We start from the raw sequence: 12842 nt of genomic DNA on the forward strand, positions 1-12842 counted from the left end.
AACACTGGTGCCTAGTTTAACCCATGGCCTACTTTAGGTGTTCAATAAATGTTTGTTGAATGAGTGAATGAATGGTCAGTTTGAAATCTTAATCATGTTACTTTTCAAAAATCTGTTAAAAAGATACCCACAGTTTTCCAGAAGATTAGGGACTTAGGATCTTCAACTTGATTTAATAGAGGAAATTTTTACTCATACATCATGCTTAAATACCTCAAAGTAAAACCATTAACCCAGGAATTTAAGGTTACCCATTTGGACTTGCAAGCCAATAATTAATATCGCCTGCCCCCACTGTATTAGATGGTTTCAATGCTCCACTCATATCTCCCCAGCACTCATCATTCCAGTATATGCTGATAGACTCATGCTACCACCTGCAGTTATCCACCTTAGGGCAGGCCAGAAATGTACAGGAGTTAATGTATCTGGGTGTAGCTTTCAACCAAGGACAGAGGGGACTGGAAGATAAGTACTTCAAGTTTCTCACCAATTCTTGGGATAACTCTGAGACATGTTCTATAGAGTTTCACAGAACTCCCCTGAAGTACTGGCAGCAGTTTCCTGCAGGAGTAATTGATTCAGTAATGCACCTCTGTTGGCTTCCTTCCATGCCTCCATTCTCAATTCCCACTCCACTTCTGAGTTTTCTGGAAGCACCTCCCAGATGCACAGTTGGCATTCAAATTATTGCCTCAGGTTCTGCTTCTAGGGGAATTCAATTTATAGCCTCCTAACAATCCAGTGCTCCTTACAGAGCCATCACTGGTACAAGTACCAAGGCATGGCACATTATGTATCACCCCTCCTAAATCCTAATATTTTGAAACAGATAGGAAAGAGCATGACCTTGAAGAGAAAAATCGTTTCTATGAGAATAGCCAATGGATAAAGGGAAGGAGAGACAGTGCCATTTGTTTTCCATTAATGATAGTGTGAAATTTATGGGCAGATGGTCTAACAGGTGTGACTATAGTTTGAGGAGCCTGCTCCCTTGGTTACAGAAGACTGCTATTGTTATTATTATGGAAGCACAACCTCATGTCTTTATTGCTTCACTTGATGTAGCCTTTTCCTTTACCCTTAAATCTTTCTACATCACTGAATTGCAGCCAATAGATTTATTTTCTCCCTATGGCTCCATCACACAAAAAAGACACACATGTGCGCACACACACACACACACAGAGTTTTGTGTATGCCAGTGCTAGAAAAGACAAGCTCATGGTGCATGTATGCAATGGATATTGTACATTACAGGTCCCTGTGAGATAGTCTTCTGCAGGTTCGTATGTTTATTTTATGAATAATTAACTTTAGTAAAGTTAATTTCCTGAAGATCTTGATGAAGACTGAAGAAAGGAAGTAAATTTTAAAGAAAAAGACTTAGAAACTTGCCCTTTTTGTCCTTTCTTTGTGTCTTAATGAACAAAGGATAACTGGGCCTTTTTTGAAGTCTTTGCTTGAGTTGAAGACACAAAATGCAACCTGTACTCTTATCATAATATGTTCAGTTTATGAGTACACAAACTTATAAACTGTGAATTTCCCTAAAGTTATTATACCATGTAGAAGATGTTTGCTGGGACGTTTACTTAAAACCAAACAATTGAGGTCTATATGTCCAAATAATTTCCTTCTCTCTTGCTGTCTCCATTTCAGTTTCCTGAGTTTCTGGGAAGGCCTGGTTTCCCCAAAGGAACGATTTCTGGTAGAAGTCTGAAGGTCTGACCCAAGAAAAATAATCCAGTATAGCCAATGAATTGAGGACAAGAAGTTTTCCAATCAGGTAGGAACATTTAATCTCATACATTACAATCACCTTAAGTAAGGGGTGCTGACAGCTGGATATGATTTAACTTCTTGGAAAAAGATGCATATATAACCTGCCCCACAAGGAAGCTGTTCTCAATTCCCTTAGTGGTTGTGGTGTTTATCAGAGAGTGCCTTGGGGGAAGATGAATACAATAACAGTATGATGCTCTTTTTTTTTTCATTTTTAGCTCATTGTTGCCAAGTACCCTTGGTGACCTTGGTGCCTGTGGTTTAATCCCAGGAGGTTAGACATGTGAAACAGCACATTAACCCTTTTTCGTATTTTCTCCCAAGACAAATCATTTTTATAGGTTGTCTCCATGGTCTTCTAGTTGCTTATCAAAATTAAGCATCAAGGCTTCTAAGTGAGCAGTAGCCCCAGTCAGTGTGAGGAAATCAGCTTGGTTCTTATTGGGGCACATCTTCTTGGTCTTGGCACAAAGTGAGTTCACATAGGGAGTTAGAAGGAGGAGAATGGGGCATGCGAAAGGGGACTTCTGTGTTCTCATTTACCTATGCATGTTGAAACTCCACTAAGAGTTTTATTTTCATTAGCAATTTGTGATAAAAACTTAGGGTAGGGCTTCCCTGGTGGCGCAGTGGTTGAGAGTCTGCCTGCCGATGCAGGGGACACGGGTTCGTGCCCCCGTCTGGGAAGATCCCACATACCGCGGAGCGGCTGGGCCCAGGAGCCATGGCCGCTGAGCCTGCGCATCCGGAGCCTGTGCTCCGCAACGGGAGAGGCCACAGCAGTGAGAGGCCCGCGTACCGCAAAAAAAACAAAACTTACGGTAAAGGGAATAATGAAGCTGTCCCACTATATAGCACGACAAAAGATAGTAGTGACATCAAAATCAGGGCCTATCCATCTCATTTTCAGTTATATACTCAGTGTTTAGCCTAGCATTTGATCCCTCATCAGTATTCAATAAGAAGATGCGTGTTGAGTGACTTAAGGATGAATTAATGAATGAAAAAAGTTAATATGGTAGAAAATGTGTTTTAGCCTTGTATTTTCGTGTGTTGACTTCTGTATTTCAAGACCCAGCACAGTAACTGACACATAGAATATAAGCAGTAAAATTTGTTGAAAGAATGAATGAGTCCCCACAATTCTAAGAAGAATTTTAAGACCCACACAGACCCCCTATCTGCCAAGGTCTATGACAGAAGTATCCAGAGAAGAAAGCCTGATGTCAGCTAGTGGTAGAGCTGACAGAATTTATCTAGTTTTAATAATTTACAGCTCATCCCATTACATTTAGGCATAGTGCCTACATGAGCCATACAATTAAATGTGGACTGAAAAAAAATGCACAACCTAAAAGTTGAGAATTATGTTTTATTTGGAGGACATACTGAGGACTTAAGTCAGGAGACAGCCTCTCAGATAGCTCTGAGGGACTGTTCTGAAGAGGTAAGGGAGGGCACAGGATATTTAGGGGTTCTTGCAAAATAAAAAAGCCCCGGTAGTTGGAACATCAACATCTAGCTCCCCCAAGGTAGACTGCAGTGTGTTCCCCTTCCCTCGGCCTACCCTGGGGCACCCTGAAGGGCCTACGGGTCTGAGTGTGGTCCAGCAAGCCCAGGGGAGCCTGCGGGTCCTCAGAGTTCTTGTCCTAAAACTGGCGCTGACGCGACGGGGCCACGAGTCTCTAGACACTTACTGCCGTTAAACGAATGCAGAACTGCGACTAAGGCCTCAGGGAACCTGCTTCACGCCTACCCTTTTGGATGCCAAATCAAGACCTTACGTTGAGGCTAGGGCCCCCGTTGAGATTCCCCTTAGCTCTAGAGCAGGGCAGGAAGTGCTCCCACCCAGGACCTGGAAGCACCCTCTTTCTTTCGAGAAAACTCTTTTTTTTCTCAGAGCCATGCCTGCAGGGACTAGAAACACGGCAACAACAGTGATTTTCAGGTTTTTTCCGGCTGCAAGAATGGAGCTTTCAAAATGGGAAAACCAGGCTTTTCGCTATAGACGCCATGTCTAGATTGACACGCAGCCTAAATACGTGTGTTTTCTAACAAGTAAAAGAGACACAAGCTACCCACTGTGCCCTAAACTGAATCAACTTTTTAAAGCAGGGTGTTCTGCGGCTAGCGAACTGCCTCAATGAAGGAATGCCTTCGGTCGGCCGAGGGGCCTGTGTATCTTCCAATATCCGGCAGTGTTACATGAAGAACTGTTCCTTAGTTGAAGTTGCAGTGCAAGCTGAATTTCCCCTTGAGGTATGGTGACTTCACGTATGAGGTCCGAGGGAGAATTGCCTTCCTCCCCTTTGAAGTCCCAAACCACTACACCCAACATCTTTGTCTTTAGTTGAAAGTGGTATTTAAGGTGAGGATTTCAGCCATTTGGGAGATTTACTGAGTTCTCCTGGGTCTCTTCCATGTATACATATTATTAAATTTTGTTTGATTTTCTCCTGTTAATCTTAATCTGTCTCATGTCAATTTAATTCCTAGACTAACCAGAAAAATCTAGAAGGGTACAGGAAACTTTCTTCCTGCCCAAGAGGCATTATAGTGCAGGGCACATTGCCTGCCTTTGAAAGCATCTGAACTTCTACACATTGAGAACCCTCTCCTTTCCATGCCCCTTTACCATAGGCATAAAGATTTCTGTGCACATCGAGGCTGAGAAGAACTCCTGAGTCCATCATTGTTTCTCCAGGCAGTCATGAAGACTGTCAGAGAGGAAGAACTTTTCCTCTGCCCTTCTGTAGGCAAATGGAGTAGGGGGTCCCCAAAGAAAAAGAATCAAATATAACTTTTTGACATAAGGGAAGCCATTTTAAGCCTAAATCATTTGTGATCTCAGCCTGGTCATGATGCTTGCTCTTGAACAGGTCTCAGTAATTAATGATCTTGTGAAATAAAATTGTCCCTTACCATCTGGTTCTATAAGAATGAAGTCACTAGCCACTGTAGTCTCTGACCTTGACAAAAAAAGTAATCACTTGATCTAAAAGAGAACTGGAAATTTTTCTTTGAGCCAAATTTGAGGATTATAACCTGGGAAGAGCATCTCAGAAAACTCTGAAAACTCTTCTGCCCATTAGAAACCCAGGGAGGTGTATAAGTTTTTTTTTGAGACAGAGGGCTGTACATCAAATGACATTTTATTGAACGTTTACATAATTCAGATCTAAGTGCCATCCTGCTGGTCATGTAACCCCTTACAAGGTCAAGAAGAAATGTTATCTCTTAAGGAGGGAGTTGTCTTGTTGATGTTAGGAGAATGTTGCTCTTTATGGTTGAGCAAGTGTCCCTGCCTATGGGGGAGGTTTGGTCAATGTATAATGCAGATGCACAGTGCACAGTGTGGGGAGAGAGGAGACCAAAGGGCAGAGAAGAATTTATGTTTAAATTTCTCTTGTCTTGCCATAAAATATAAATGTTGTTTCACAACCTTCAACACACCCTGAATGGAATTCAGGACAGAGATCAGGAATGAGGCAGTCTATGCTCTGAGAAAACCCGGCAGAACAGGCCTTCAGATAGTTCGATATTTTCAGAAGATTTTATGAGCCCAGTTTCTTTTATCTTCTCATATCTAGAAAAGCACTAAAATCATTAATGGAGACATCTGCTCCTTGTGACTAGCAGCCACCATTTCGTGACTAGCAGCAAATTTCTGCCAAAATGTGTCCCTGATTACATGTGTCCCCCTTCACCAAAATCACATACATGCTGACCTTCCCCCTAACTCTTTCAAGCAGTTCCTCAGAGCTATCTGAGAGGCTGTTTCCTTGGCTATAGTCCTCATTTTGCCCCAAATAAAACTTAACTCACAACTCTCAGTTTGTGCTTTTTTTTTTTTCAGTTGACAGTTTAAAACTTTCCCAATTTGGCTGTTCAAGGAGCCACCGTTTGGGGAAAATCCCTGCTGTTCTCCTTACTTGCTGCAAGTAATAAACCCTTCCTTCTCCTGCCCTTTGGCTTGGTTGTGTCTATTGGCTCAACAAAAGAAGTGTTTCAGGTAACACTTTGAGCTGGTCTAAGAACTAAATTGACGTGAGACTGATTAACAGGAGAAAATAAAACAAAAGTTTAATAATATGTATATCTAGGAGTCATTTTTGGCCTAAGCCATTTTGCAATCTAAGCCTGGCCAGGATGCTTGCCGTTGAAAGGGTCTCAGTAATTAATGATCTTAAGGGAACAAAATAATGCAGAATCAAAGGACTGTTTTCAGGTCAAAGAAGTAACAATAACAAAGATAATTGTAAAGACTCCCAGTTCTCTTTCAATGGTACAGACTAGCCTGATCAACTGGGAACATAAGGAATGATGATATTGACCTTTTCTGACCCTCATGACTTCAGTCCACTAAAGCTTGGACTCTGTGGACCACCCAAACCCCTTCATGAATATGCATATACCCTTAGCTTAAAAATTCCCCAATTGTGCTGTTCAGGAAGACACTGCTTTGGGAAAGACCCCCGGTGTTCTCTTTACTTGCTGCAAGTAACAAATCCTTTCTTCTCCCAATCTTTGTTTTTGTTGTGCCTTTCAGCTTGACGCCCACCAAGAGGCAAACCCAGGTTTTTGGGTAACATTAGCTCTTTGGCTGGCAATGAAAATGACATAAGGCAGATTAACAAGAGAAAATTAAATTATTATGTGCACATGGGGAATTCACATAAGTATGAAGAAGTCCAAAGACAGCAAGACAAGGTGACATATATACAGTCTTGACTAAAGAGAAGTGAAACTGAGCAGGACCCTGTGGGGCTCCTGGGCACTAAAGTCTTTCTGTGTCCCCCATTTCTTGTTTGCAGGGACTAGGCTTCAGCCTCCACAACCTTCCCTGAATTCCAAAGGGTAGGGTCAAATAGTTGCTAATCAGGGAAGGGAGGGGCTGCAGAGACAAGGGAGGAACTGTCAAGAAACAATAGTGCAGCTTTGGGACAAGATCCTGGTTCTGCCTCAAGGGAAACACATAACAATAACTCTGAGCTCTTCTACAGAATTCAAACCCCCAACAAATGGAAGATGTTAACTACTTGATGAAGCATCCTTCATTCTAGAGAGAAGGTCACAGTTTGATAACCTTGCGAAGCATAGAAGCTCATCAGGAGACCACCTGAGGCCAGATTAAAGGATTGCAGGCCCTGAACACACCATAATCCTTATCAGCAACCCTGACCTTGAACCATTGCTATAAAACTCCTCACCAAATCCCCCCAGGTTGGGACACACAGTTTTGAGGGCATTAGCCTGCTGTGTCCCCCTTTGCCTGGCAACGCAATAAACCTATTCTTTTCTACTTCACCCAAACTCTGCCTCCGAATTCGATTCCATACCCGTGCACAGAGGCCAAATTTCGGCATCAGAAGGAGGTATGGGTCTGAAATTTCAAGGGGAAGTAAGGTAACTCACAGGAAGTTAAAAAGAGTTAATGTTTGGTAAACAAATGTTTGCTGAGCCATCCAAAGACAATGAGACACAGAGAGGATTTTTATTTTTATTTATTTATTTTTTTGTGGTACGCGTGCCTCTCATTGTTGTGGCCTCTCCCGTTGCGTTGCACAAGCTCCGGACGCGCAGGTTCAGCGGCCATGGCTCACGGGCCTAGCCGCTCTGCGGCATGTGGGATCTTCCCGGACCGGGGCACGAACCCGTGTCCCCGGCATCGGCAGGCGGACTCTCAACCACTGCGCCACCAGGGAAGCCCCACAGAGAGGATTTTGATCAAATGGGCTTTTCAATGTTCCTCCTGTTCTACCACACCTAGTATTATACTACATTTATCTCTAGTGATAGCTTCTTCCTGGGACAGGCCTCCTGTCTTAAATTATTTTAGGCAATAAGGGGGGGAGTTCAAAGGCTCTTCCTGCGTCTTTTGGGCCTTGATTGTTTTCAGCTCAAAATAATCCACATGCCATAGTGGCACATCTTGTGGTGGCCTGCACTTAGACCCATTGGCTCCCACGTGCAAATGAGAACCATGCAGTGACTCAGGGAGAGCCCTGAGCACATTATTCAGATAGACACCAACATGATGCAATTTTTCTTCGGTGTGTTCAGTGAGAGAAAGCAATACAAGAGGCACTGCCCTTTTACTTTGGGGGAGGTTGAAAGTCCCTTCTTGGAAAGGAAAAATAAGTACTTTTAGAGCATTTAGAAAACCTAAAACCTGTGACTCAATTTTTTTAAGTGCAGAGTTAATTTTACCCATATGTGTTTTCTTAAAAATTGCAACCAGTCAAGATCAGTATCTTCAAGGGGTGCACCAGTTGTGATATTTGCTGACTTTACACTGTTCTGAAATTGAGGATACCTTCCCTCTACTCAGTTAATGTTTATTTTTATTAAGTTTTAAAACTGTTTTAAGTAGGAGATCTTTTACTGGAGCCTGAGGATTGATAATGTTAACCACTGTGACACTGCTCTGTTACCTCACATCAACCAAAGAATTGTGCAGGAGCTGATCACACACCCTGTGATTCCCCTCTCTCACCTGGTATTTAAAAATGCTTTCATGAAACCCCCCAGGAAAGGGGGTTCAGGTGTTTTGAGCACTAGCTGACCTGAACTCCCTGCCTGGCACCTGCAATAAACGCTGCACTTTCCTTCGCCATAACCTGGTGTCAGTAGATTTGCTTTACTGCACATGGGAGAGCAGACCCACGTTTTTTTCATCAGCATATTTATATATATTATTATATATTGTAGGCAATGGAGATATTTTACTTCTTTCCTATTGTGCTGTTTTATTTTTTAACTGAGTTAACCATGAAAGTCAATTTTTGTTGATAGAGGAGAAAAGGTACAAATTAATTAGCTATAGTTAAAAATTTAAAGCTTTCAAAATGCGTGTTATTTATAATGAGAGTTATATCATAGAGAATTAGGAAATAATTCGGTATTTAAATGGTTCGATTGTGCTTGTGGAACATGAAACTGGTAGTCCACAGGACATATACTAAATTTTCACCCTTAGTGATACTATATTTGTACTGTCCATGTCAAGCTAAAATGTTGTTTTTCAACAACCTTTAGCAAACATATCTTAGTTTTATTATTCAGAGGGAATATAGGAGCTCAACTTGATATAGGGAACTTGAGCATTCCATCAACATGAATTTGAAGAATACACTAAGAATATCTTCTACATTACATTGGAGTAGTGAATTACTGGTAATTATTTAGGGAATTCTTTTGAAAAATATAGTCATCGGGGGCCAATAATTGAATTCTATTGAAATAGAGATAGATATTAATAAGAATGGAAAATTATATGTTCATTTTATATTGCCCATATCTTCATTTTATTTGTAGGTTTTGAAAGTTTGCAAGAGAAAGATATCAGAATTTATACTTCATTCAGCAGAATCCCTTGGACCAAATGATCACACACTCAGAATACATAAGTGGAGACATTACTGACTGTGGCCCAGGAGACAAGGACAAGACCTAGAAAAGACAGAGTCAATAATGGAGGGAAAGAAAGATTGGAATAGACAGGCATTTCTCTTAATGAAAAATGTTAACAGTAGAATCCTTGAGGGAGAATCTTTGAAAACATTGGATTTCTATAACAATAAAAACTTGAGTCCCAAAGTACAATGAGAAATAACAATAATGAATAAATAGGATAAAGAAATTATATGTTAACTGGCATACATTCCAGGCGATGATCAGACTCCTGCAGAAACCAGGGCTTTCTGGCCTTTAATTCCCCTTGGGCAGAACTGCAGCGCCCCTGTCCCCAGCCTTCAGCCATCAACTCCAGGACTACAGAGGCAGAGTCCTGGTCCTCAAGTCAGGCTGCCTCACTGACTTGAATGCCCATGGAAAAGGGAACATTGATCCTGACCTGAGACACAGCCCTCAGATGTTTGTAAGCTGGAAAGTCTGCATCAGACTTCCTCCTTGCATCTCTCTAGGGTGAACTAGGGAAAACAAAACATCACAATACCCTTTCCCACAGAAGTAGTCTGGGAAAAAACACATGACGATCTTGGCCTTGGTGCCAGGTGAGGCTGATATCACTAGAGCACACCTTCTCCTGGGTTTGGTACCAGAATCCAGGGCCCTGGTGGGAGGACCTGGGCTCTGCCCTGGGTTCCATGGACACAGACAAGCAAGTGTGATCTCAGCAACCTTCAAGGACCCAGATGTGAGAAAGAGGCAATGAAGACACGATGGCTGCTTCAGGGTGGCTTGGTGTCAGCCTAGAACAGCTGGACTTCATAAGGAATAACACACTGTGGAGGGAAATAATAAAGAATTTATAATAGGAGCAGAAAATAGTTTTATTTGAGCCAAGCTGAGGGCTATAATCTGGGAGGCAGCCCCTCAAAAGGCTCTAAGGAACTTCTCCACTGAAGCATGGTAGTCTTATGCTTTATCAGAGCAAAGAACATACATCAAACGTGACGGGGTCTATTCCTTAAAGATTTCAAAAGAGACAGATTGAGGACATATCTAGTGAGACAGCAGGACCCTGGCACGTGGGAAAGGAAGCTCATCTTCGAGAGGGTGTGAACATGGGCATCGTAAGAAGGGAGTCATTTATCCTTCTTTGTGAATCAGACATTTCTTTTCCTTAATGGTTAAAGCAGATGTGCTGTGTGTGTTTGACAGGCTCTTTCAGTTCACACAAAGTTTACACTGAACCATGTATAAGCCTAAATGACTTCCCCATACCTCATTAGGTGAAAAATTTCTCCCTCAACACTATAATTTGGGGCTTGACTAATCTTGGCGATAAACCAGACACATAATACCCTCAGCTCTCTAGGCCTCTCCACCTGCAGATCCTGCTGTGTCCTCCCCCCAGGGCACAGCACCACAAGAGGGTGTCAGGTGAGGGGTTTGGGACTCAGAGAATTGACTCCCGAAAGTGTTTCTGTTTTCCAAGATAAATAACAATACAGTTTGGATTCTAAAAATCTTCCAAATAAGTGAAAAAAAAAAAAGCTAGACCAACAGTGAATCACAGCGTTTTTCATAAGATAAATGAATGTTATATAATGAAAGAGTAAATAGAGCCCAGAGGCTTTAATATGTAAAATTAAAATGGAGTTCAGTAGTGTTTAAAACACATCCAAAGGTCATATTTATGAGCTGCACGTCCAGCTGTATTCCACAAGAATTTAGGCAAATGCATGAAAGATGAGTTATGAGTAAAGCACTATCCCCAAACTGTGGGTGTGGGGAAACTCATCCTAGCACTTTGTGCAGAACTAATACATTGCAACCATATCTGGTTTCAAAACTGATATTTTCTGCAACTAAAAAGGCAGAAATAAGCTAAATAAGCTACCTATCCCCCCTTAGTCCTTCAGTTATTAATTACGACTCCTATTTCTTCCTCTCTTATCTATTTTTTAAATTCCAATTTCAAATGCCAAAATATTCAGCTATTATATATGTTATTGTTCTCTTAATTTAGTCTCTACACAGCCTGAAATTTCTTTTTAATTTCCCTATTATATAATTAGTTTTATATTCATCAATTTTGTGATATTTCCAGCAGGTATTGAGATTTTATGCACCAAATATATGCCCTTCCATACTTTAAGGCACATAAATATACTTTATACTTTTACATCAATTTAAAAGGTAATCTATTGAGTGCAAATTCTGCCTTCAGCATTTTGTTGGGGTCAGCAGTGGGGAGAGAAAATGTAGAAGAAGGAAAAGACGTGGCTTATTGTTCTCAAAAGAAGTTACAGAGAAACCTCTGACTTCCTTATCAAAAGGAGGCCCACTTCTTTTTCAATGTCTTTTTTTAAATTTATTTTTAATTAATTAATTTATTTATGGCTGCATTTGGTTTTCGTTGCTGCACGTGGGCTTTCTCTAGTTGCGGCAAGCGGGGGATTCTCTTCGTTGCGGTGTGAGGGCTTCTCATTGTGGTGGCTCCTCTTGTTGCACAGCACGGGCTCTAGGCTCATGGGCTTCAGTAGTTGCAACATGCAGGCTCAGTAGTTGTGGCTCGCGGACTTAGTTGCTCCACGACATGTGGGATCTTCCTGGACCAGGGCTTGAACCCGTGTCCCCTGCACTGGCAGGCAGATTCTTAACCACTGTGCCACCAGGGAATCCCTCAATGTCTTTTCTATTGACTTCAAATCTATCGGGCTTTAAAATTATTTGTGTGTGTGTGCTCATATTCTGACTGTCTCTCACAGCAGATCGTGAGTTCTGTGAAAGTGAGGCAGGAGATAGATGGGCCCCAGGGTAAGCAGCAGGAGTTCATTCCCTCTGGACAGAAACTCCAAAATATCAATAACAGTGCAATCGAGAAAGGAGGCTGTGCCCTGCCCAGATAAGAGATAAAAGACTAGATGTTCCTCACTCTCGTAGTCAAGGAGACCTTCCCAGCTACACATGTGCAGAAAGGTTCCTTGGAGGTCAAAAAGGGAGAGGGCACCACCCCATAGCAAGTGATGTCAACTACCCATAGGCCTCTTCGCTAGAATCCATCTTGGCTAAGAGATGCACATGAACACGGGAGGACCCTGAGGTATACCAAATATGGACTCAGAACCAGGCAAAGCAAGATGATTGGTCAAAGGAAACCTGGAAGAAATTCCCCATAAAAGTGATTCAAACTACCAAGTGAGCGCAACTCTCTCTCTGAGCCCACCCATGTGTCTAGCCACATGTATTCTTTGTCCTCCTAATAAACACTTTACTTGTTTCACTACTTTCCATGTCTGTGGAAATTCATTTCTACACAACAGACAGGTCAGGAACTTGTCACTGGCCACTAGTCCCTGGTGGTCTAGTGGCTAGGATTTAGTGCTTTCACCGCCCCGGCCTGACTTCAATCTCTGGCCAGGAACCAAAATCCTGCTTCAAGCAGCTGCAGGCTGAGGCCACCTGAGATGAAAACAGGGGCAATATTTATCTTGTTTAAGATCATGTCTTGTTCAAAAACAAAGTTCAACTGAGTAAATTTGAAAATCTGATTGGCCTTATTTGATGCTTTATGAATTGGGCAGCATCTCATCTAGTAAATAGAAGGGCACTTTGAGAAGTTATACAGAGTGGAAGGTTTTTATAGA

The 12842-nt window shown here is 41.9% G+C and overlaps 1 long non-coding RNA gene across 1 annotated transcript in view; it reads left to right on the forward strand.

Annotated features, from left to right (window-relative positions):
* Positions 1-1508: 1508 nt before the first annotated feature.
* LOC308611007 overlaps positions 1509-12842 on the forward strand; it is a 290376-nt gene continuing 279042 nt past the window's right edge. The window contains exon 1 of the long non-coding RNA XR_014014740.1: positions 1509-1789. This is a non-coding gene — a long non-coding RNA (uncharacterized lncRNA). The remainder of the gene's footprint in view (positions 1790-12842) is intronic.

This window comes from Mesoplodon bidens (genome assembly GCF_964165515.1).
Source record: "Mesoplodon bidens genome assembly, contig: HAP1_SCAFFOLD_49, whole genome shotgun sequence".
Classification (NCBI taxonomy): domain Eukaryota; kingdom Metazoa; phylum Chordata; class Mammalia; order Artiodactyla; family Ziphiidae; genus Mesoplodon; species Mesoplodon bidens.